The following is a 22993-nucleotide window of genomic DNA, read 5'->3' as shown; positions in this document are numbered from 1 at the left end:
TCGGTTTTCCTTCTCTCCTTCTTCTTCTTTAGTCATGTTTTCGTCTTTATATATCTTGTTAACTCTTTTCCCGTTCCATAATTTATCATTCTCTTCTCCCCTCTGTCTGTGTCTCTCTCTCACGTTCTTTCTCTCTCACTTCCTCTAACTTCATGCCTTTTTTATGTAATTTTATTTTCCGTCATTTTGTCTCTTTCCATTTCCTATCTCCTCAACCTCACTATCTTCATATATTTGTTTACATATCAGTCTGCTAGTGTATATATACCATTATATGTAACTCTTCTGCCCTTTTATTTAACTCTCTGTATCTCACTGCACTCATTGTTCATCTCTCCCTCTCTCTCTCTCTCTCTCTCTCTCTCTCTCTCACTCTCTATTACTTTCTATCTCTCGTTCATTCCCTCCTTCACTCTCTCATTCTCTTCCTCTCTCTCTTTCTCTGTCCCTCTCTTACTTTCTCTCTTTCACTCGTGTGCATCTTATTTCGTCTTTTCATCTTGCCTGTCTCCATTCTGTGCGCCTGTCTCTGTCTCAGAATATCAAAATATTTCTCTGTGTTGTCTGATTATATCCCTCTTGTATCAAATCATTCCCTCTCTCCCCATCTCTCTCCCTCTCTCCCTCTCTCACTCACTCTGTCTCTCACTCTGTGCCTGTTTCTCTTCCTCTCTATCTAGCTATCCATCTATACATCTACCTTTTTATCTCCAATTATTTCGATCGCTCACTTATAGTAGTTATATTGGCGATGTGTGGGACTTCGCACACATGTTAGAGTCAGAACTCTATGCGATATAAAGGCGTTAAACAATCTGTCTACATCTTTGGATTTCTACATGACGTACTACTTGTTCCCCACTATAGCTTAATAGAAGGCATAGAGAAAAAGTAAAAGAAAAAATAATAAACAATCAAACGAGGCAAATATATAATAATATTAATTGTACACAATTCTTTTGACCAACAAAAGAAATCCACCGAAACATAAAACAACAAAAATATAACTCCAGCCGCAGAAAAATTCAGGTGAGTATTTTTAAATATTTACTTTCGTAATGTCAATTAAGAAGCAAAATATATACATATCGTTGTTTTGTACGTAAATGCCATCATTTCCGGGTGGTTTATTGCTCCGTCTCACGTAACAGACAGAGTGTGCAGCCTGCTCAATTTTATCAAAGTCTAGTAGAAAGTCTATATAACACAATTCTTCATTATGTCTTCGGAAATAAATTTCATACGAAGAGTGACTAAGCCGTACACATCTGGTTTCACACACAGCCACGCGCAACACATTCGCAGAGCCATGTATGGACACACATCAACACACACATACACACATATGCAAACGCATACACAAACACATGAACATCGGTTTCATTAAAGGGAAACATAAAATGGGTTCTAATCCATCGATCACCTAGTTTATCAATCAATATCTCTATCAACCTCTCCGTCTCCGTGTCTCCCTCTCTAAATATGTGCGTATGACTGCTCGTGGATGAACGTATGTGTGTAAGGGTGTAATGCACAGGCACATATATGTTTGCACACACACACACACGCATATATATATATATATATATGCATATACACACACACACATATATATATATATATATATATATATATATATATATACATATATATATCTATACATATACATATATATATGCACATATGCATATATATATATATATATATATATATATATATATATATATACATATACATATATATGCACATATGCATATATATATATATATATATATATATATACATATACATATATATGCACATATGCATATATATATATATATAACATATACATATATATGCACATATGCATATATATATATTTATATCTATATTTGCATATATACATATACATACATATACGCATATATATATATATATATATATGCTTATATACATATGCATATGTATACTTATATACATATATAAATACATACGTACATATTTACGCCTGTGCATTCTGCTCTTACACACATACAATAACACACAAGCAGATATGAGCACGCGCAGAGGCACGCACAACCACACACACACACACACACGATATATATATACACATATATACTTGAATTTCGAATGAGTAGACGTATCAATGTATCTATCCATTTCCCTCTCTCCCTCTCTCTATCCCCTCTCTGTTTTTCTCTTTCTGTCCCTGTATGCTTGTATATGTGTGTGTGTGTGTGAGTGTGTAAGTATGATGGGTGTACATGCATCATTCGGAGTTTGTAATTCACACCGGTGATGCACAGGATCTGCCTATATACAAGTGTTTTAGAGTAAACATAAGGAGATATATTAAGATATATTAAGATATATTAAGATTATACACAGAAATGCATGCATGTGCGCGAATGCACACATACGCACACACGCCCACACATGCATCATATACTAATCAACTAATGTTTACATATATGCGTGTTTTCACACAAAAACAAACATCTCCTCACATACGTAAACTACCATCACAACACATGCAGTCATATAATGCAATGTAATCCAATATAACATATACATACATACACACATACTACATACATACATACATACATATATATATATATATATAGATATATATATATATATATATATATATATATATATATATATATATATATATATATATATATACATATACATATATATGCACATATGCATATATATATATATATGCATATACACACACACACATATATATATATATATGCATATACACACACACAAATATATATATGTATATATATATATAGAGAGAGAGAGAGACAGAGATAGATATAGAGATAGATATAGAGATAGATAGATAGATAATCATATGCGTATTGAGGCTTGTATATGTAACGTTATATGCTTATAGTTACCGGCCTTCACAATTGTGCAACCTACTTTATTGTGTATAGTTTTATGAGTGGTGTGATCTGTACGCAATAGTTATAGATTGGACCAGGAATACACGTATACGCATATCTTTGTACAATTGTGATTGTTTTGTAATGTCAACCCTTGTTTTGGGTTTTTTTAAATATGCATAAATTCCCGGCATTTATCGGACATATCGATCCCAGATCTCGTTTTTGTTTGATGCTTATTTCGCTACATTTCTCTCACTGTAAAGTTGTTTTAACCGGTGGTGTTTTGCGGTGCTCATAAACAGAAACGTATACTCATGTACAGACACATAGACAAAGTCTGGTATAAACACACACACACACACACGTGTAAGTTTATATGTGTGTGTGTATGTTAGTGAATATGTGTAGCTCCGTATATGTGTATATGTAGGGATGAATATTTGTGTGCACGAGTCTATCTTTCTATGTGTGCGATTGTATGTGCGTTTGCGAGCATGTGTGAGTGCGTGTGGGTGTGTGGGAGTGTATGTGTGTGTGTGTGTGTGTGTGTTGTGTGTGTGTGCGTGTGCGGGTGTCTATATAACAGGTCCTAATTTATTTAAGCACACCTACACACTTGTGCTTTCCATTAAAATTGTATTAAATATATCGCACTGCACTACAAATGAAAAGAGAATAGAAGAAGAAGAAGAAGAAGAAGAATGCTTGTGGTCGATTGCGGATTGATAATTTGATCGGATGATGTTCATGCTCTACTGAAGGATGTAAATGACACATAATATATATATATATATATATATATATATATATATATATATATATATGTATGTATGTATGTATGTATGTATGTATGTATGTATATATGTATGTATATATGTATGTATGTATGTATGTATGTATGTTGTATGTATGTATGTAGTATGTATGTATGTATGTATGCATGTATGTATATATGTATGTATGTATGTATGTATGTATATACAAGCATATATATCTCACATCACTTTCTAAATAGAAAAACAAATACACATACTACATAGTTAGTCCTATACAAACTGTTTCTAGGCCCAGTCATGTTTGATACAAGGTCGCGATTGATGCATGTTAATCTGAACCCAAACAACAGCAAATCACGTTTTCATTCAAAACCCATCGGTGATGAGGTATAAACGGGGTCGTACTATCAGCTAGAAACCATTACCAAAGCTACCACAAATTACACACTCAATTCTAGAGTTTGAATAATGATTTCCAGTATATAGTTAGTGAGAGGAACAGAAGGGTTAATCATAACCGGAACGCCATTCACTATACACGCTCAGAATATAATATCTTTGATTAATAAAGCAGTCGTAGGCTCTCGAGTGTTGCTTGTAGGTTATTTCTGATATATATATATATATATATATATGACCGATTTATATATCAGAAATAACCTACAAGCAACAGTCGGGAGCCTATATCCGACTATATTAACCAAAGATGTTATATTCTGAGCGTGTATATTGAATGGCGTTCCGGTTATTATTGACCCTTCTTTTCCTCTCACATTATATATCTCGGAAATCATTATCCGATTTCTAGAAGCGAGTGTGTAATTGGTGGCAGCTTTGGTAATGGTTTCTAGCTGATAGTACGACCCCGTTTATACATAATTACAGATGAATTTTCAATGTAAACGTAATTTGAATGAAAACATGCTTCAATCTCGACGTTGTATCAAACATGACTGGTTTGTATAGGACTAGCTATATAGCATATGCATTATTTTTCTATTTGGAAAGTCTTGTGAGATACGAGGAGTTTTGTCGCTTTTTTGCCTTTCAAGATCTCCGCCCTTCCTCGTCTGGTGCAATAAAAACAAAACTAAATAGAAGTTATACATGTACATAGGCATATGAATTTGCAGAAAGATGCATGTACGTTTAAATAATATTCTGTCTTACCTGACACTGCGAGTAACTGTTCTACATCTATCTATCTATCTATCTATCTATCTATCTATCTATCTATCTATCTATCTATCTATCTATCTATCTATCTATCTATCTATCTATCTATCTCCCTCTCTCTCTCTCTATTTCTCTATCTATCTATCCATCTATCCCTCTCTCTCTCTCTATTTATCTATCCATCTATCCCCCCTCTCTCTCTATCTATACATGTATATGGCGTGTATGTGTGAGTGTATATATGTATATGTTGGGGTAACGTGACGTAGTGGTTTGGGTGTAGTATTCACATACGTATGATTGTAATTTTGATTCCTGAACCAGGTGATGCGTTGTATCTTTGAGCAAAACACTTCATTTCACGCTTCTCTAGTCCACTCAGCTGGCAAAAAAACTTCATGTCCCCCTCTGACGATAGACCTTGTCCGAAACGTTAAAATTCAAACCTTTTATCGTTCGAAGTATTTCATTTCCCTATACTAAATATGAGTGGTTCAATCGATTTCTTCTGTTTCTCTATTTACTGTTTAGCTTATTTTTCAATCGGTCAATTCTTTTTTTAATATTATATGAGTCTAATGTAAAACACTACACCAACATGTATATGCATGTATCGTGTTATTTTTGTTCGTCAATTTATCTGTCGTTATATATTATGTATTTACGTTCATTGTATGTTTACATATCTACGCATGCGTGCTAATTTACGTATTTGGCTTTCATGAATGTTTTTACATTTTATATGCATAAGCCAAAGCATATAAAATAACAAGCAAATCTACGTCATATCATCTTAAAAATCAATCCCAAACTACGAAAAACTGTTAATAACATAGTCGTGAATATACTATGGGTAAGAAAAAATATGGGATGGTGGAGTAGTAGGGCTTTTGATCACTATTCATTGGCATCTTTGTGAGAGTTTAATTGACTGCTTGTTAACACTCGCCTACATTTGAACGAATATATGTTTTCATTTAACTTTCTTCTTTTTCTTAAATTTCTATAGACATTTCTCTTTGATGTTCCCAATAACTTGCATTCGCTTGCCCCCCTATTTTGTGTCTCCTTTTCGCACTCGCTCCCTCTCTGTAACCCTTCTCGATATGAATCTAATTGTCTACCACAGTTGAAGTAACGGAGCGAAAAAAAGAAATGAAAAGAAAACAGTAAAATCTTCCACACGTATCTGTGTGTAAAGTTTTTTTCTTGTTTAAGTGTGTCCTTATGCATACATAAGTATAAGAAAAAGATACATGTATATGTATGTATATATATATATTATATATATATATATATATATATATATATATGAAAATACATGTATATATGAAAATACATGTATATATGACTATATATAAGAGAATGCACGCATAAATGTGTGCATTCATGCGTGTATGTATTTTCAAGTATGTAAATAGGAATTTATGTAAGAACGCATGTATGTATCAGATTATATATGTTTGTATGTATGCAGGTACGTAAGAATAAGTGTACGCTTACTTGGTTGCCGACCTCGATTTGAGGCGGAAATAATTCTAGTAAATCCAGTTTTTCTTGAATGGCATTTTGCATACCTCCCTTTATGATCGTGATCCCAATTTACGTTTTTGACTAATTAGGTACACTATTTGGTTCATTTTATGCATAAGCATATATATATCTCTCTCTATATAAACGGCAGTTTGTCTGTGCGTGTTTCTGTGTGTCTGTTTGCTTGTACCCTCACCCTGACCACGGCTTTCGACCGATTCTGATGAAACTTGACACACACATAGCCCAATGTCATAATTCAAAACTAACGCAGCGAAAATTTTGAAAAGTTCCCCCAGTTCTGAAAAAAAATCGATAAATTCGACATGGGGTCGAGAATCAGAAACACAAACTGCAAACTGTCTAGGGGACGCAACTCCACCTTTTTTAACTAAAAAAAAATTTACCATCATTTTTTTCCATTTTTTTGCTATTTTTTGGCTATAACTCTCTAAAAATGCTTTATAGTTATTTCCCTTACAAACCTGAGCAACGCCGGGCGATACTGCTAGTATATATATATATATATATATATATATATATATATATATATATAGAGAGAGAGAGAGAGAGAGAGGAGAGAGAGAGAGAGATAGACACATGCATTCACACACTCTAAGTATTATATATAGGCATATATAAATATAATATGCAGATGTACCTGTATATATATATGTAATATATTGTCATACTTAAATATAAATATATGTGTATGTATGCATGTATACGCGCGCACATGCACATATATACGTATGCAAATATCTATCTATATATATATATATGTGTGTGTGTGTGTGTATGTGTAACACGGCAAGGCCAACATAGAGGCAAGGAAAACATCTCAAGTATTATACAACATTATTATTAGAAAAAAATCAGTCTTTCTGTTGTTTCTGGAATATCCCTAAGTATCGTATATTCAGTCATCACATTAATGTCGACATCTCATTAATATATAGCATTCCCATTTCCCCTATTTTTCCCTATTTGTTTCTGACGACGGAATATCCCAGAAACAGCTGTAAGACTTTGAATTTTTTCCACTAATAATATTGAATACAGTTTGAGATGTTTGCCTTGCCTTAATGTTTGTTACCCTCTTTAACAATTATATATACGCTGCATCGGAAATCTGCAATGGCTCCATAACCACCGTCTCAGTTATAACCTTGGAGCCCTAATAACCTGTTACAACACCTACTTAGCGTACCTAACCGTTTAGATCACCTTTAAACTAAATCCTATACTTTGTGTGTGTATATATATATATATATATATACATATATACATATATGCATATATGCTCAGGCACGGTATGTGTTATATACATCCATAAATAAATATAATATATAAAATATATACATATCTATCTATCTAACCATGCATAGATAATTACGTACTTGCATACATACATACATACATACATACATGTATGAAAACATACATACATACATACATACATACATACATACATACATACATACACACATACATAATCGACCGGCTCATTCGTACACTACTCTGAGTGGAACAGTAAATATTTGCAAGACTTTTCTCAAGTTCCTTATGCGAATTTGTCTGTTCAAACTATATCTCAAAGGTGGAGCCTTGTATCTTAGTTGTAAACCGGCCCCCTCCTCAGTGAAAGATTTATACTAATTAAAAAATAGGACACTCACACACACACTCACACACACACACACACACATATATATATATAACTTAGAAAACTTAGATATGTTTCGACCAAAGATTGGTCCAAGTTATGCCTAACTTGATAGTACAACCTAATAGGATTAGCTAAATACTTTTTAAGTAAAATTTTATAGTATCATGGTCGGTTCGAGTAGAGAGTTCTTGTTGAGTGAGTTGTATCCATGTATAGGTGGCTTATCTTGTATTACTTGAACAAATTTGTCCAGATTCCGTTTAGAGGTAGTGCGATCCTTTTCCTCTTTGATATATATCATTTATTTATCTCTCTATATATAAATGACAAAATGTCTGTGTGTGTGTGTCCTTTATACAAATGCACAAGTTTTCAGTTAGAGGGCTCGCACTTTCTATGGTCATTCAAAATCGTCCAAGGGTGGTCGTGCACATCTTTAAATTTCCTCACTAACCCCGCAAAGCCATTAAAAATCAATAGAAATGATTTTTTTGTGAATTATCTATCGAAAACCCAATCAAAATGCCCGAAACTTGATACGCCAATTGAATGCCAGCTAGCCGTATGTGATTGGTCGGAGATTTGGACAGTACTCGCATGTATGTGCGCACACACGCAGCTGTATATGCATGCACTAGCACCATGACCTGGCGTTTCCGGGTCATAGTGCTAGTATATAATATTCAATCAAGGAATAGATTAGCAGCGACTTTGAAACTTCAGCTCACTGGCTTTTGGCCGACTGTTTGGCGGTACTTCGAAATAGCTGTGAATCTGATTCTTGACCGCATTGAGTGATTTTTCAATTAAGGTTCGGGCTGTTTATATATGATATTATGGATAAGAGTAAAATAGTAAAGGGGTTTTAACCTAATATATGTTATTCCTTGTTGGCGATTTCGCCCTGATACCCAGAGTCAATAATGATCAAAAGTATCTATCTATCTATCTATCTATCTATCTATCTATCTATCTATCTATCTATCTATCTGTCTGTCTGTCTGTCTGTCTGTCTGTCTGTCTGTCTGGCTGGCTGGCTGGCTGGCTGGCTGGCTGGCTGGCTGGCTGGCTGGCTGGATGGATGGATGGATGGATGGATGGATGGATGGATGGATGGATGGATGGATGGATGGATAGCTGTCTGTTTGTCTATTTGTCTGTCCCTATACATATGTATGTGGAGGTGTGTGTGTATGGATACATACCCAGAGACACGCACACACACACACACATATATATAAATACGAACATTAAGTGAGTTCGAGCTTCATATTTTCCGGCCATTTCTGAAATTCTCCTAATTAGATATCTATCAATCTATTTCTATCATTCCTCTTATCGTTATATCTCTAATTACCCGTTACCATTGTAGCATTCTGTATAACATTTATGTGTACATGTACGTGTTTATAGTTAATAAAGACACATAAACCTCACCTGGTACTTGTTAATTACAATAAGAGAGATATTCTTTCGTTGTGAGAACGTTACATGTCATTAAGTAATTAGTTGATGATATTACCAATGGCTGTATGGAATAAATACTCGGAAATCACTTATCTTGAATGAAGCCGTATAAGAAATATCTATGTATACTGATATTTTAATAAACCTGAGCGGTATTTAAAAAACTTAGAAATTTCTAGTTTCTTAAGATAGTATTGAATTTGTCAGGTTCCTTTAGGGTCTAGTTAAATAACAGTCATTTTTGTTCATATACATTAATGAAAGTCTTTCGCATTAAAGCCGTAAAAATACTTCAAATTCGTTCTACTGGGTACGCTGCAAAGTTAGAAAACCTAAGATAACAAGCATCGATTTATGTGGAATATTTAGGTACACTTGAGACTCACAATACACAACTTGCTATGTCTAGACGAAGCAAATATTCAATCGGAGTTCCCTTCCACAAATTCGAAATGACCCGTGCCTTTTCGCATATGAGTATATTAAGAAAATGCTGGAGCTGTGCAGAAACGTAAAAGGTCGTGATATATCTATAGGTTCGAAGTGGTAAGAGATTTTTTATTTGCTAATTCCTGTAAAATATAGCAGAATTACCATTTCGAGCCTTGCCATTTCCAGCATAGCAGGTTGTGAGTAAAATATATATAGATGGTTGTATTTGCTCTTGATACTTTTCTGCAAGAACTCCTGTAGTTTTTTGCTTATATAAGAAAGCATTAATATGATTACGATTAATGTTTTCAATAATTTTCTGTGAAGTTACATCACTCTCATGAGGCTCATGCCTGTATTAGTCAGCTGTGTGCAGTAATATTGCCTGTTTTGAAAACGGGAGATTGTTTTTGGTATCAATCCTTTTGTTACGTTGTCGGGTTTATTTTCTTATCTCACACACAACATTTTCATTGATTTATTTCTCGTAAAACATTTTAAATATTGTGGATTGTATAATATGAGTAATAGCACAGGGATCTGAAGAATAAAGTGTGTAGTCCTGGGTGCTAATTGTATAGAATTTGTGTTATATTAACGATATGGTAATATGAGTAATGTGCAGTGCGAGTGTAATTTTTGTTGAATTGAAATTATCATACTCAGTATAGTTACAGTGGAAAATACTCCACCCAAACTACATAGTGTGTGGTCTAATTATAATAATGGCGAGCGGCACGATTTATCCATGAGCAGGGTAATTCATTTCGTATTGCTCTATTTGAAAATGAATATTTGCATAACGCTTGTGCAGTTCTTTTTCCCTCCATCAGTCACATCCTGGATGCCTGGATGGTCTGCTGGCTCAACGATAGGAAGCAGAGAAATTATCTGTAGTTACTCGCAACTTCATAGGCACCTAAAGCATTTAAAGAAACGGCTTTACAATATTTCATGTCATTCCTGCCTGCGAGTGTCTCTGACTGTTTCCTTACACTGTATGTAGTCTCTGGTAGTGTGTTGATATTCTAATCCAGTTTCTTTGTGCCCCTTTTTCTTTTTCTTTTTTTTTTGTAGGACAGCATATAGTGGTTTGGAAGATAACTGACCACTGTTTCTGGTAGGTTTGAAATATGCGTTGAGATTCCAGGTTGACTGTCCTGATAAATAAATTTTTTATGAGTGTGTACACTCCTTTCTTTGTGAGAGTTCTTACAAGAATAGATCTTACGATATCCTTTCGATCAATGGTTTTGATACATGATATGTATCAGAGCTCAGAGCTTTTTTCTTCCAGCTCTTGGTTAACATATCTAATCCTTTTCTTTTGCCCCCGTGGTCAGTAGGGTCATGTACATTCTAGTGTCTCGTTGCCATGTCATTGTGATCTCCCGGTTTGCTGTGTGTTTATACAATTTATTTTCAACTTTTATGTGAAAGTCTCAGAATGTTCAACAATCATCAATGTAATTACTTTTCCTGTCATGTCTTTAGTTATATTCTCACTCAGCTAATATTGGACAATCGGAAATAAGGTGGTAAATTGTTTCTTTATGTTGATTCCATTTCTAGTTCGCTTCTCGTTTAATTATATTACTTTGGAAATTTTATGAGCTAGGCATTGACATTCTGGTTCTACCATTAATTTAGAATCTTTGTACCATTGTTAGCGTTTATATTGGATCACTTCCTCTCTGTCCACTTTTGTAAGTCACTCACCATGGATAACTGATCTAAAATTATTTTATCATTATTATTCTTATTCTTACAGAGACAAAGAGACAAAATCAATAGAACTTCGGACAAGTACATAGCCATTTCATAATAATCCTACAATGGCCGGTGTTAGCTTTCCTCCTTCACATGTATAAGAATGGGTGTAATCATAACATACCCCAACCCTGAAAATGTGTGACATTATACCCGTGCTAGAATTCATTGATATTATGTTTTATTCATAATTTGAGAGACAAACCAATTCTTCCCATTCTCATAATATTCATTTTTAATAGAGATACAAGGTCTCATACTTTAGCTATACGATATAAACTATTGTAACAAATCCGGCGGTTTAGTGTCTACTATATCCTCTATTTATCCAGCGGTATATCCTACTATATTAAGCAGTTTAGTATCTACTATATCCTCTCCAGAAATGTGAAAGGAAAGATGATTCGGCAAAATGAAAAGGAACATCCTTCGATTATTTTGCCTACCACCCTATGAACATGCCTGCTTACACAACCACACGCTTGATTTGCATGACAAGAACATACAATAATTGTGGAAATTCCGCTGTTCACTTGCAAACTGCAGGATAGCTGGAGGTTCATAGGATACACGAAGTTTGTAATTTCTTTTAAAATGTACATTTTTTTTTTTAGAAGTTTTCTACCGAAGGAGTTATATTGGGAAGTTACATATTTAAAGAATATAGTCTTTGTTATAAACTTGTTGCGACTTTTACTTCGAGAGTTGAAATGTATTATATCTATTGTTTTCAGTTATGAACGCACTGAGCAGTCAATGAGAACATTCTGACTGACTTCTTCCTTTTGTTACTTTGGCATTAAAATTGTTGAAAATATATTGAAAAATTAATGCATATAAAAAGAATCCTTTAAACAATATTTTCTATGAAACGAATGAATTATATTCAACACTATCCTGCTCTAGTGCTAGAAAGCTGAAACAAATCTAAATCCACTGCGTTTCATCATAGCTTTTGTATCAGAGGAATGTTCATATAATTGGATTAGAATCAAAAATGCTATCACTCTGAAATGAGATTAAAAAGTACAAATTTGGTATATGAAGTGTTAACTAATACGTTCGTGAGAATACTTTAGTAATATTTATTGACATTAGTATAACTAATTTTGTGTAAGTTCTCAGTTAATGCTTTTTGATATGTAATTGCCTATTACACCAGTTCTATTGTACCTATTACAAATGCGTTGATGCACATAATTCTTAAATGTCATGTTTAATTCAATCTCGCTTCTATATTGCTGTATCTATATATTAACATACAGTTGTCATTTCTATCAGAAAATTATACTGGGATTATTAAGAACTATCTGGTGACCTGCTTTAAAGTACTTTCACATACTAATTTGACATGATAGCCGAAATTTACTAGTGAGTACCATAATGTTTTTTCTGTGAAATCTAACTCTTTATACCGTTAAAACGAATTTATATGTAGTGGTGTGAGTATACTAGAACGATTTCCGTTTTTAAAGATTTTCACTGTGTTTAGTCTGTTGGTAATGCATCATTCCTCCCTGGATACATGTTGAGATTGGATTTCTTCTGCCAGGCTCGAGTTGGAACAATGGAGTACTTTAGAGGGTATAATTTTATCGTTATGCAAGTGCTTGCATATTCAACGTGATCATGTTTACATACCTAATAAGCAATACCTACGCAGTGGCGAAAAGTTGAGAAACAACGGAAGACAACGTAGGATATATTTTACTTTTTTAGACTACTTTCTTTAGAGTGTAGTCTTCAATATATACTACTAATTAGAGTTGAGTAAAGAACTAAGTGTAAATACACTAATTTTATAATTGCCTGTCCACTATGAGCATCATATATGGCTTATATATCAACTTTTTGATGCAGATTAAGTTTAGGAATTTAGCTGCTAGAAATTATAGCCAATTTCTTGAACTTAAGGAAACCTTGAAAACGTGTATATAAATATGAAATATAGTTGTAATTGTTATCCTGTTTACTGCCGTTTTTAAATAATAATCACATAAGCCTGACAATGTATGGGAAACCTAGGTGCTGTCAGCACGACTTATAACTTAAAGGCGGTGACCTGGCAAAATTTTGAGCCTCGGAATAGATGCCATGCGGTATCTCTTCCCGTTTATAAGGCGGCGAGCTGGCAGAAACGTTAGTACGCCGGGCGAAATGCTTTACGGTATTTCGTCTGTCGTTACGTTGTGAGTTCTAATTCTACCGAGGTCGACTTTGCCTTTCTTCCTTTCGGGTCGATAAATTAAGTACCGGTTACGCACTGGGGTCGATGTAATCGACTTAATACCTATGTCTGTCCTTGTTTGTCCCCTCTATGTTTAGCCCTTTGTGGGTAATAAAGAAATATGTATTGCTCCCCGTTTAAATTACATTTAGGTTAGCTTTAAATTTCAGCCAACCAGAATCGATAAAATAGAGTACCAGTCAAGCACAGTGGTTCTGGAAATCATCTAACGACCTGTCTCTAAATTGCTGAACTAGTGCCTTGTTAAAATCATTAATGTGTCAAAAAATAACTTGTTGTCTCTATTCTTTTACATTCTGATTTCCATTGTCGTTAAGGCCATTACCTTACATCTTTCCGAGTTCGATAAAATGAGGTACCTCTCCAGTCCAATTCAGTCCAGTACTACTGCAGATGGCATGAACAAGTTTCCATCAAAATTGCTTGACTAGCGCATAAGAAACAGTACAACGACGACGACGACAACCACAGCAGCAACAACAACAACAACAGCAACAACAATAGTCATTTCTTTCATTATTGTCTTGGCTTTTCACTCTCTCCGCCGGTCTCTGGCTAGATCTTGATATTTCTAAATTCTTTTCAATTTCTTTGGTATTGACTGCTTTCATAGGAATTGCAATATTTATGATCTTACACTGTTTAACTTTGTCGTCTGTGTCCATATCCGGTCTTCTTGCTTTCATAGTATGGTCATAGTATGAAATCCTAAAAGATCTTTAAATTCCCGTTTCCTCTAACAACCTCTGCTTCGTGCCCATAGCAGTTTTCTATTGTTTTGAAGCCAAACACTCGACTAACAACACAATGCACACTTTTGCCTGCACAATCATATCTGAGTTTTATATTCCTTTTGTACTGGTATACTGCATTCACTCAAAAGGGGATAGATACTTTCGTTTCCTTTCCCACAGAATCTACAATTGCTATCTGACTAAGCTCTATCAGGTTTGTTTTAAGGGCTTGTCTTGGGCAGTATCAAATCTCTCGTATCAAGTTCCCGCACGTCATTCACAGCCAGCGATCACGGTTTGTTGCGTGAACTGGCCATGTAGTTCCATTTCTTTCCATCTGGTTCGATCTGTTTCATTCGCTTTTTGGATATCTCCAGCTGCCGATAGTATTTTCTTTTTTTCGTTCCCAATCTGATTCCTCATTCGAGCACGTAGTCCTTGGTGTTACGGGTGACGGCAAATTCCGTTTTTCATTTTGCTTTGTTATCATTGAGGTATGACGAGCTTGGACGTTGTCATTTGTGGACGGATCTGTCTGTTTAGGGTTAATTTGTTTTGAGACAACACCGCCTCCGAGTTCTCTGCATCTAAACATTGCTCGTAACGTAAGTTCTTGAGGCTAACAAACTTTCATTCGTCGGTATTTTTGTTGTTGTTAGATTTATCTCCGGGCATAGTCTCTTTGTAGTATTTTTAAATCCATGAATTGTTCAATTTGCCTGTGTTAGTTCAAAAAATTTTTAAAAAGTAGTTTTTTTGCTTTTGCTTCGTTTGTGTACGTGTTTTCATATGCGTGTTTGTGTACCCTGTATATTTCACGTAGTTGTGTAATCATTGGGATGTATGTGTGATACTATGGGTATCAAACGGTATATATATGCTTGTATAGACATTCGAGTGTATGCGTAATTACTCAATTTACGTACTTACTCTTTAGATCCATTTACCTTTTATAATTTGTAATCTTTCCAGTGTTGATTTCGCGTGTATGTTTCGTACGTTTCATTGAGACATCGTGTATAGGAAAAACTGTGCTTTGTACTGTAGTAAAATTTCGCTTTTGTACTTATTCAAGTCTTTCATATGTTCCTTTATCCCATTCTACCGATGTTATTAGATTAGATTTGCTTTTGAATGGAGAGCCCGGTGTAGCAAATCCATGGTGTTATTCAGCGCGGATCTATTATTATTACTATTATCATTATTATTATTATTATTATTATTGGGTGAGGGAGCAGCGCATGCCATCAAAGTGACACTGGAGTACAGTTATTCGAAGTCCAATATACCCGTCATATGAATATACCCGTCATATGACTACTCATATGATAAGGGTACACGAGGCACAGGCATCACAGCCACATGTGCGCGACATGGTGATCTTATATCAAGATACACAGTGCATGACCCAGGTAGGGCCCAGTTAGAATTTTCGTGAGGTTGAGTAGCACATCCCTCTCAAAAGGACCACGAATGAGGTTTGTTTGAGGATAATGACCGAAACAACCATGCTTCCAGAGGTGGCTTGTTGAAAACCCCAAAGATTTCCTGTCAACACACGGCTATGATGCTCCGCCACTACTTCTGTTCGTGATCAGAGATGGACATATCGTCAGATACCATGGGACATGTTGAACTGCTTAAGATCAAATAACTGACAAGCAAATCTTTTATATTCAGCAGATAGACCATCTATCATTTACTTTAGCCCACCTTTTGTATACTGTAGCCCATAATTTATCTACTGAAACCCATCTTCTATTTACTTTTTTCATTTATTTATCTATTTACTCATTATTATTATTATTATTATTTTTACTGTCGTTGTTGTTGCTGTTGTTGTTGTTATTTTTATCATAATTATTATTATTTTTATTATAATTATTATGATTATTGTAATGATTTTTAGAAGTCTTCGTCAGCATCGTAGTAGTAGTAGTAGTAGTAGTAGCAGCAGCAGCAGCAGCAGTAGCAGTAGTAGTAGTAGTAGTAGAATTAGTAGTAGTAGTAGTAGTAGTAGTAGCAGCGGCAGCAGTAGCAGCAGCAGCAGTAGCAGCAGCAGCAGTAGTAGTAGTAGAATTATTATTATTATTATTATTATTATTATTATTATTATTATTATTATTATTATTATTATTATTAGTAGTAGTAGTAGTAGTAGTAGTTACTGTTGTGGCTAGTACAGTGCGGAAGATGGTAGTGCAGGCGTTGGTTGTGGTACATGAGATTAGGTAATAATCAATAATATAAACATTTGTCCAAAAGTCTCTGTTTTTATCTTGAAAGGCTTACGTCAGCATTCCACATTACACAAACATTTTTGTTACTTCCTGTATATATCACATGCTTGTTAACAGCCTTCAGCCATTCTTCGTCATATATTTAATCCTATCTTTTTCAATTATACTTCCGCTCTCCCTCTCTACCTTCCTCATTATCCATCTATCTATCTATCTATCTATCTATCTATCTATCTATCTATCTATCTATCTATCTATCTATTATCCATCCATCTATCCGTCCATCCGTCCATCCATCCATCCATCCATCTATCTATCTATCTATCTATCTATCTATCTATCTATCTATCTATCTATTATCCATCCATCTATCCGTCCATCCGTCCATCCATCCATCCATCCATCTATCTATCTATCTATCTATCTATCTATCTATCTATCTATCTATCTATCTATCTATCTATCTATCTATCTGTCTATCTATCCACCTACCTACCTACCTACCTATCTATCTACCTACCTACCTACATACATACATACATACATTACCTACCTTCCTACCTACCTACCTACCTATCTATCTATCTATCTATCTATCTATCTATCTATCTATCTATCTATCTATCTATCTATCTATCTATCTATCTATCTGTCTGTCTGTCTGTCTGTCTGTCTGTCTATCTATTCGTATTTAATGTGTATACAAAGAGATGTATATATTCTGATCAATAAATATCCAGACTGTTGCCATAATAACGAAGCTGAAGCATGCAGAATAAACCCGTTCGGTACAGATTGAACTGAATTCTGCTGTGCATGCGCACTAAGTTTGAACGGTCTAGGTCATTTCCGCTGTTTACAGCAGTGCTTGGAAGGAAGATGTGTTGCATATCATCGTGACATTGACCAAATGCTTCACGATAGCTGTTCAGAGGCCTACTCAAACTTTTCATCGTTTTCGACACAATCAAGGAGATTTTGTGCAACTGAAACCCGAGTGTCCTTTTGGTCAGCTGAAAGCAGTTTTGGCACAAACTTGGCAGAGACACGCGTCACATACACAAATATTCATTGATATTGGACTGGAACTAACCGTAGTTAATCTGCACATCCTCTGATAACTCACAGATCATGATTCGAAGATTTCTCTTAAAACTGCACGCACATCTACGATGTTTTACTCAGTTCTGCTCCTTGCGGGTCGCCTAGAACGATATTATCGATATTTTTCAGCCATCATGGAAACGTCTAAACCACTCGTATACGTGTAAGCAGTTCATTCACACCTCTCCATACACTTCCTATTACATCATGTAGGTATGCCATGGTCAATGTGACGGTCATTCCAAGTATAGAGTTGTACACAGTGTTATTGAATCGAGGGTTTTCACTAATCGATTCAATAACACCGTGTACAAACTCTATACTTGGAATGACCAATTTTAAATACTATTGGAACTTACTCACAAGGAACTGGAACCTTATATGTATACTATTCTGCCTAAATAAGGGATTTACAAACGCAATATCCCAAACATATCTCACGTTTATTTTCATTCCTCCACTTCATTCTGTGTTTCACATCTTATCTAGAATAACTATTGCATAACCATTTCTCACACCGTCTCCGATGAAGGGATATATAATATATCCCGGAAACAGCTGTATGACCTTCTATTCATAAAGTTTCTAAAATCTTTCACAGCTTTGGATTATTATCTCATTCTGAAAATGTTTATAGATACACATGCTAATATATGACCTACATTAGACTCCTCATTCGTACAATCACCGAACCTGGAGCTTAACTATAATCTATCCATTGCACTTTCTCAGCATTTCCTAACACCTTTGAATCTTATTGACACCATTACCTCTCATAACCTCTCTCTTTATAAATATATATATATATATTCTTTTATTGTTTATTTTTGTTTCAGTCATATGGCTTTGTTACCGCCTTTTAAAATTTAAAGGGTTAAATGTCACTCAGAATGTATTGAATCCCTCTTTAAGAAGTTATTCAATCTCTTATGAACGATCCTCAATGATTTTCTCTCACTCATTAAATGACATGAACGAACGATAGAGAAAAAAACCTGTTTCACGTTCAGGACTCAATACAATCTCACATCATCGTGAGAGATATACTTAAGAAGTGATTCTTAAAACCATGGTCTTAAGAAATTATATATATATATATATATATATATATAATATAATATATATATATATATATATATATATATATTTGAGTAGTTGAATGAATTATCTTATTAAGGATAATTCGAAAGATAACCGATACCCTTATCGCCATTGGCTCCTTGAGAGCGGTCAGCGAAAAGTTTTTTGTGCAATTTGATGTCGACATAAGTTCCTTGATTTTACTGATGAGAAATCTGCATAACGTACTCCTTATTCCTTCGGAATTAGGAATATGCAGCCTTCGAAACATATGTCGAAAATAAAGGATATTTGTTAACTAGTCGTTCAACTCCATTCTTTCATATACTTATATACATATATATATATATATATATATAAGGCTGCATTTAAACTTGTCATCTATATGTATCTCTGTGCGTTTGGGGTTCCGCAGAACCTATTATATATGCATTGCACTAAATATTACCAATTGCCATATATTTCAGATATAAGTAAACCGCAATTCCCCTGCTGGAAGTCTTTACATGTATTTGATAAATGAGTGTTTTGTGGTGTTAAGCTCTGGCTGGTTGCTGGAATCCATCCAATAAAGCTTGCCTGCATTAGTCGATATGTATATTTGTTCTCACTACCATATTGACACAGAAAAAAACCTGATAATAGATGCAGATGATAACGATATGTCAGACTGGATTACGTAGATTTTTGTGGCCCTTCAACTGGAATTTGAATGCGGTTTATATCAATTCAATGATTTATGCCTGTAAAAAACGAGTGTTAAATCATTCAGCTATAACTGTCAAGTTTCATATTTTGGTTTCCCACTTTCTCGTTCTGTTTTCTGTCTAAATATTAACCTATGCGTGTGTATATATACGTACATGCATATATGTGTGAGTATGTAAACATATGGAGGTACAATAGCCCAGTGGTTAGAGCAGCGGACTCGCGGTCGGAGGATTGCGGTTTCGATTCTCAGACAGGGTGTTGTGTGTGTTTATTGTGCGAAAACACCTAAAGCTCCACGAGGTTCCGGCAGGGGTTGGTAGCGACCCCTGTTGTACTCTTTCACCCCAACTTTCTCTCACTCTTTCTTCCTGTTTATATATATGCCGAGTGCAGTGAATGAATTGTCGTCTAAACTACGCAAAAATAAAAATAACAATGACATCTCATACTAACAGATATATTTACTAAAATTACATAAAAATATCTCGAAATATTAATGAGTAAATCTATTGAATTATACCTCCAGACAACTTCGGAATCTCCTGCAACTCTTCTGAACAGTTTCCTCGTTTAAGTTAGTGTTTGCTGCCACAATCCTTGCCTTCAGTTCATCTTTGGACTGTTTTGTTGGTCTCTTACTCGACTCCGACACGCACATAATAATCAACAGGGATGCAGCCAAGGGAGTGAGGTGGCCAGATGTTAGAGGTAATATAGTCGCAGAAATTGTCTGACAGCTATGACTGAATTCTCCTGATTGTGTAGCATGGTGCAGAGTCATGTTGCCAAACATAGGGTCTTCCAGCAGCCTCGCACTTGACCCAGGACAGCTGTACCTCCTCCAGGCACTTGATTTAGTTTGAGACCGTGTGGAAAGATGAATGTAGGCATAAAGTCTCCATCACTGGTGATCACTCCAAATACCATGATATTGACTGGATGTTGATTTTTATCTCTCTCGGTACATGTCCATAGATTGCACTGTTCTCAGATTGACACCCAAACACTCTGAAATGTTCGTATAGGAGCTTACGGCGCGAATTCCAAGAAGCATAGCATGTCGTTTCCAAATTTCTGGCAAAGTGAATTGCGCCCTGGTTGTGTGGTCCTCACAGACGATGCCCAACTGACTCTACTATACTGTGTTGTCGACAAAATCAAGAATAAACAATGCACATGGGCAAAATAGAAAGATTATAAAATGGCGACAATTTACCCATTGCACCCATTATGGATATTATTTTTTTGAATACTGGACGAGCTCGAATTACAAAACGCAGTAAGTTATGAATAATATCATGTGAATATTCGGTTGAAAATGTTTTGGGAGAGAAACAGCAGAATGTTGCGAATATATATATATATATATATAATATATATATATATATATATATATATATATATATATATATATATATACATATATATATACATATATATCTACATATATAAATATAGGGAGAGTTTACGAAAAAAACAAAAGACGAAGACAGGTGGTGTACAAAACAAGCATGTGTATTAGTATACGGCTCAGGAATAGTGAATGTATTTTACGTTTCGAGCCTACGCTCTTCTACAGAAAGGGACACATAAAAAACAAGGAGAGAAAAAAAGGTGTGTAGTGGCTAACGATCTATCATGGCGGCATATATAAATATGTAGATATATATTTAATCACATACATATACAGATGTTTAATAGCATATTTAGATAAACTAGACATGGGAAAGGATATTATGAAATGAGAAACGAGATAGAAAACGATGGTGGATGCAAATTTTGAATATCTATTGAGAATCGATTCGTCAATATCTACTACTCTAACTTAAGTCCTAAAACCATACTTAAACCTGTACAAGCTTCTACATATCTCGAAAAGTTTCGTGATTCTGTTTCAGATATATAAACATATATAGAAAGTGTAATTTTGGTTTACTAATCATGAAAAACACAAAAAGGAAGCTAAAACGTCAGTAGTTCAAGCTAGAGATAATGAATGTGAAAGCTATTTTTGATTTCCTTACATAACATCTGAAGACACAATTTGATCTCTACTATTGCTAGAACCAAAATATATACTTTAGTTTTCTAAAACAGTATTTAGATCTGTCTGTGTAGTAGCTATTTGATCAGAGCGTTTCTCTGAATATTGTCAGACGTTTTATGGTAAAATTGTAATTAAACCGATACGACCAAAAAGATGAAAGGTTCGTGCAACTTTCATTGAATTCTTGTTTTTCTTTTTTACATGAATTTGCAGAACACCGTTTACATATATGTGCCACACGCACATGAGCATGTGCACATACTAACGCTTACATATATTTATGCATAAATATAGACACACAAACGCGCTCATGCGTATTGAAATTTATAATCCATCGGTATATTTACATGTGCATGTATATTTGTATTCATGCTCAGAAACACGCAGTCAGACACAGACGAACACGTCGATATCTATACACACATACGCTCATATATGTATATAAGAGCGAATGGATTTCTGTATGTGATGTACATGTTTATATGTATTAAATGAGGAAAAGAAAAACAACCATATATCTCTTTGGTACGAGTGTGATATTGGATAAGTAGGTATGCCATGGGGGAGAAAAAAAAACACACGTTTCTAGATAGACTCATCGTCTAATTAATAAAAAAAATCTTTCTTGGAAGATTTCCGATTTTAATCAGAATGCATTTCCCGACTGCAAAAGGAGATGGGAGCGAAGCGCGGATAAGGATGCAAAGGTGGCGTAGGTAATATACAGAAGTATATACCATACTGCGTAGGAACTGAGTAACTGATAAGAATGACGAAGTGATGTATTTTGAGAGAGTATGTAACTAGGTACATTAAAACTGCTATTTATTTTATGTTGGGTTCTTTAAAAAAAGTTGATATTCTTATATATTTCTGATATATACTTATTAATTTAAAATAAATGTCCCCATCTTCATGTGCACTAGAGGTATTAATCTTTACTTATATGTCATGAATCTACTTTCAAACAAATTTTCATGACTTTCAGGTATTAGGTTCGAAGGTGACCATAACCAATTCTTTCATATAAGAACCTGCACTTAGTTGTGTGTCTATCACGATCAGTTTTCTGATACGTGTTTCAGGATTCCATTCCACTCCACTGCTTCTTGGAC

At 34.7% G+C, this 22993-nt stretch overlaps 1 protein-coding gene and 1 pseudogene across 1 annotated transcript in view; one reads left to right on the top strand and one right to left on the bottom strand.

Annotated features, from left to right (window-relative positions):
* Nucleotides 1-22993, top strand: part of LOC115215166 — a 286101-nt gene that overhangs the window by 52 nt on the left and 263056 nt on the right. The window contains exon 1 of the mRNA XM_029784343.2: nt 1-1029. This exon is cut by the window's left edge and continues 52 nt beyond it. The gene's annotated coding sequence lies outside the window, so the exon portion shown is untranslated. The remainder of the gene's footprint in view (nt 1030-22993) is intronic.
* On the bottom strand, nt 18921-19117 carry LOC115215331 (annotated as a pseudogene).

The sequence above is a fragment of the Octopus sinensis genome, linkage group LG8, assembly GCF_006345805.1.
Source record: "Octopus sinensis linkage group LG8, ASM634580v1, whole genome shotgun sequence".
Lineage (NCBI taxonomy): Eukaryota > Metazoa > Mollusca > Cephalopoda > Octopoda > Octopodidae > Octopus > Octopus sinensis.
Note: the sequence above shows the minus strand (reverse complement) of the source record. Positions and strands in the feature narration are given on the sequence as shown.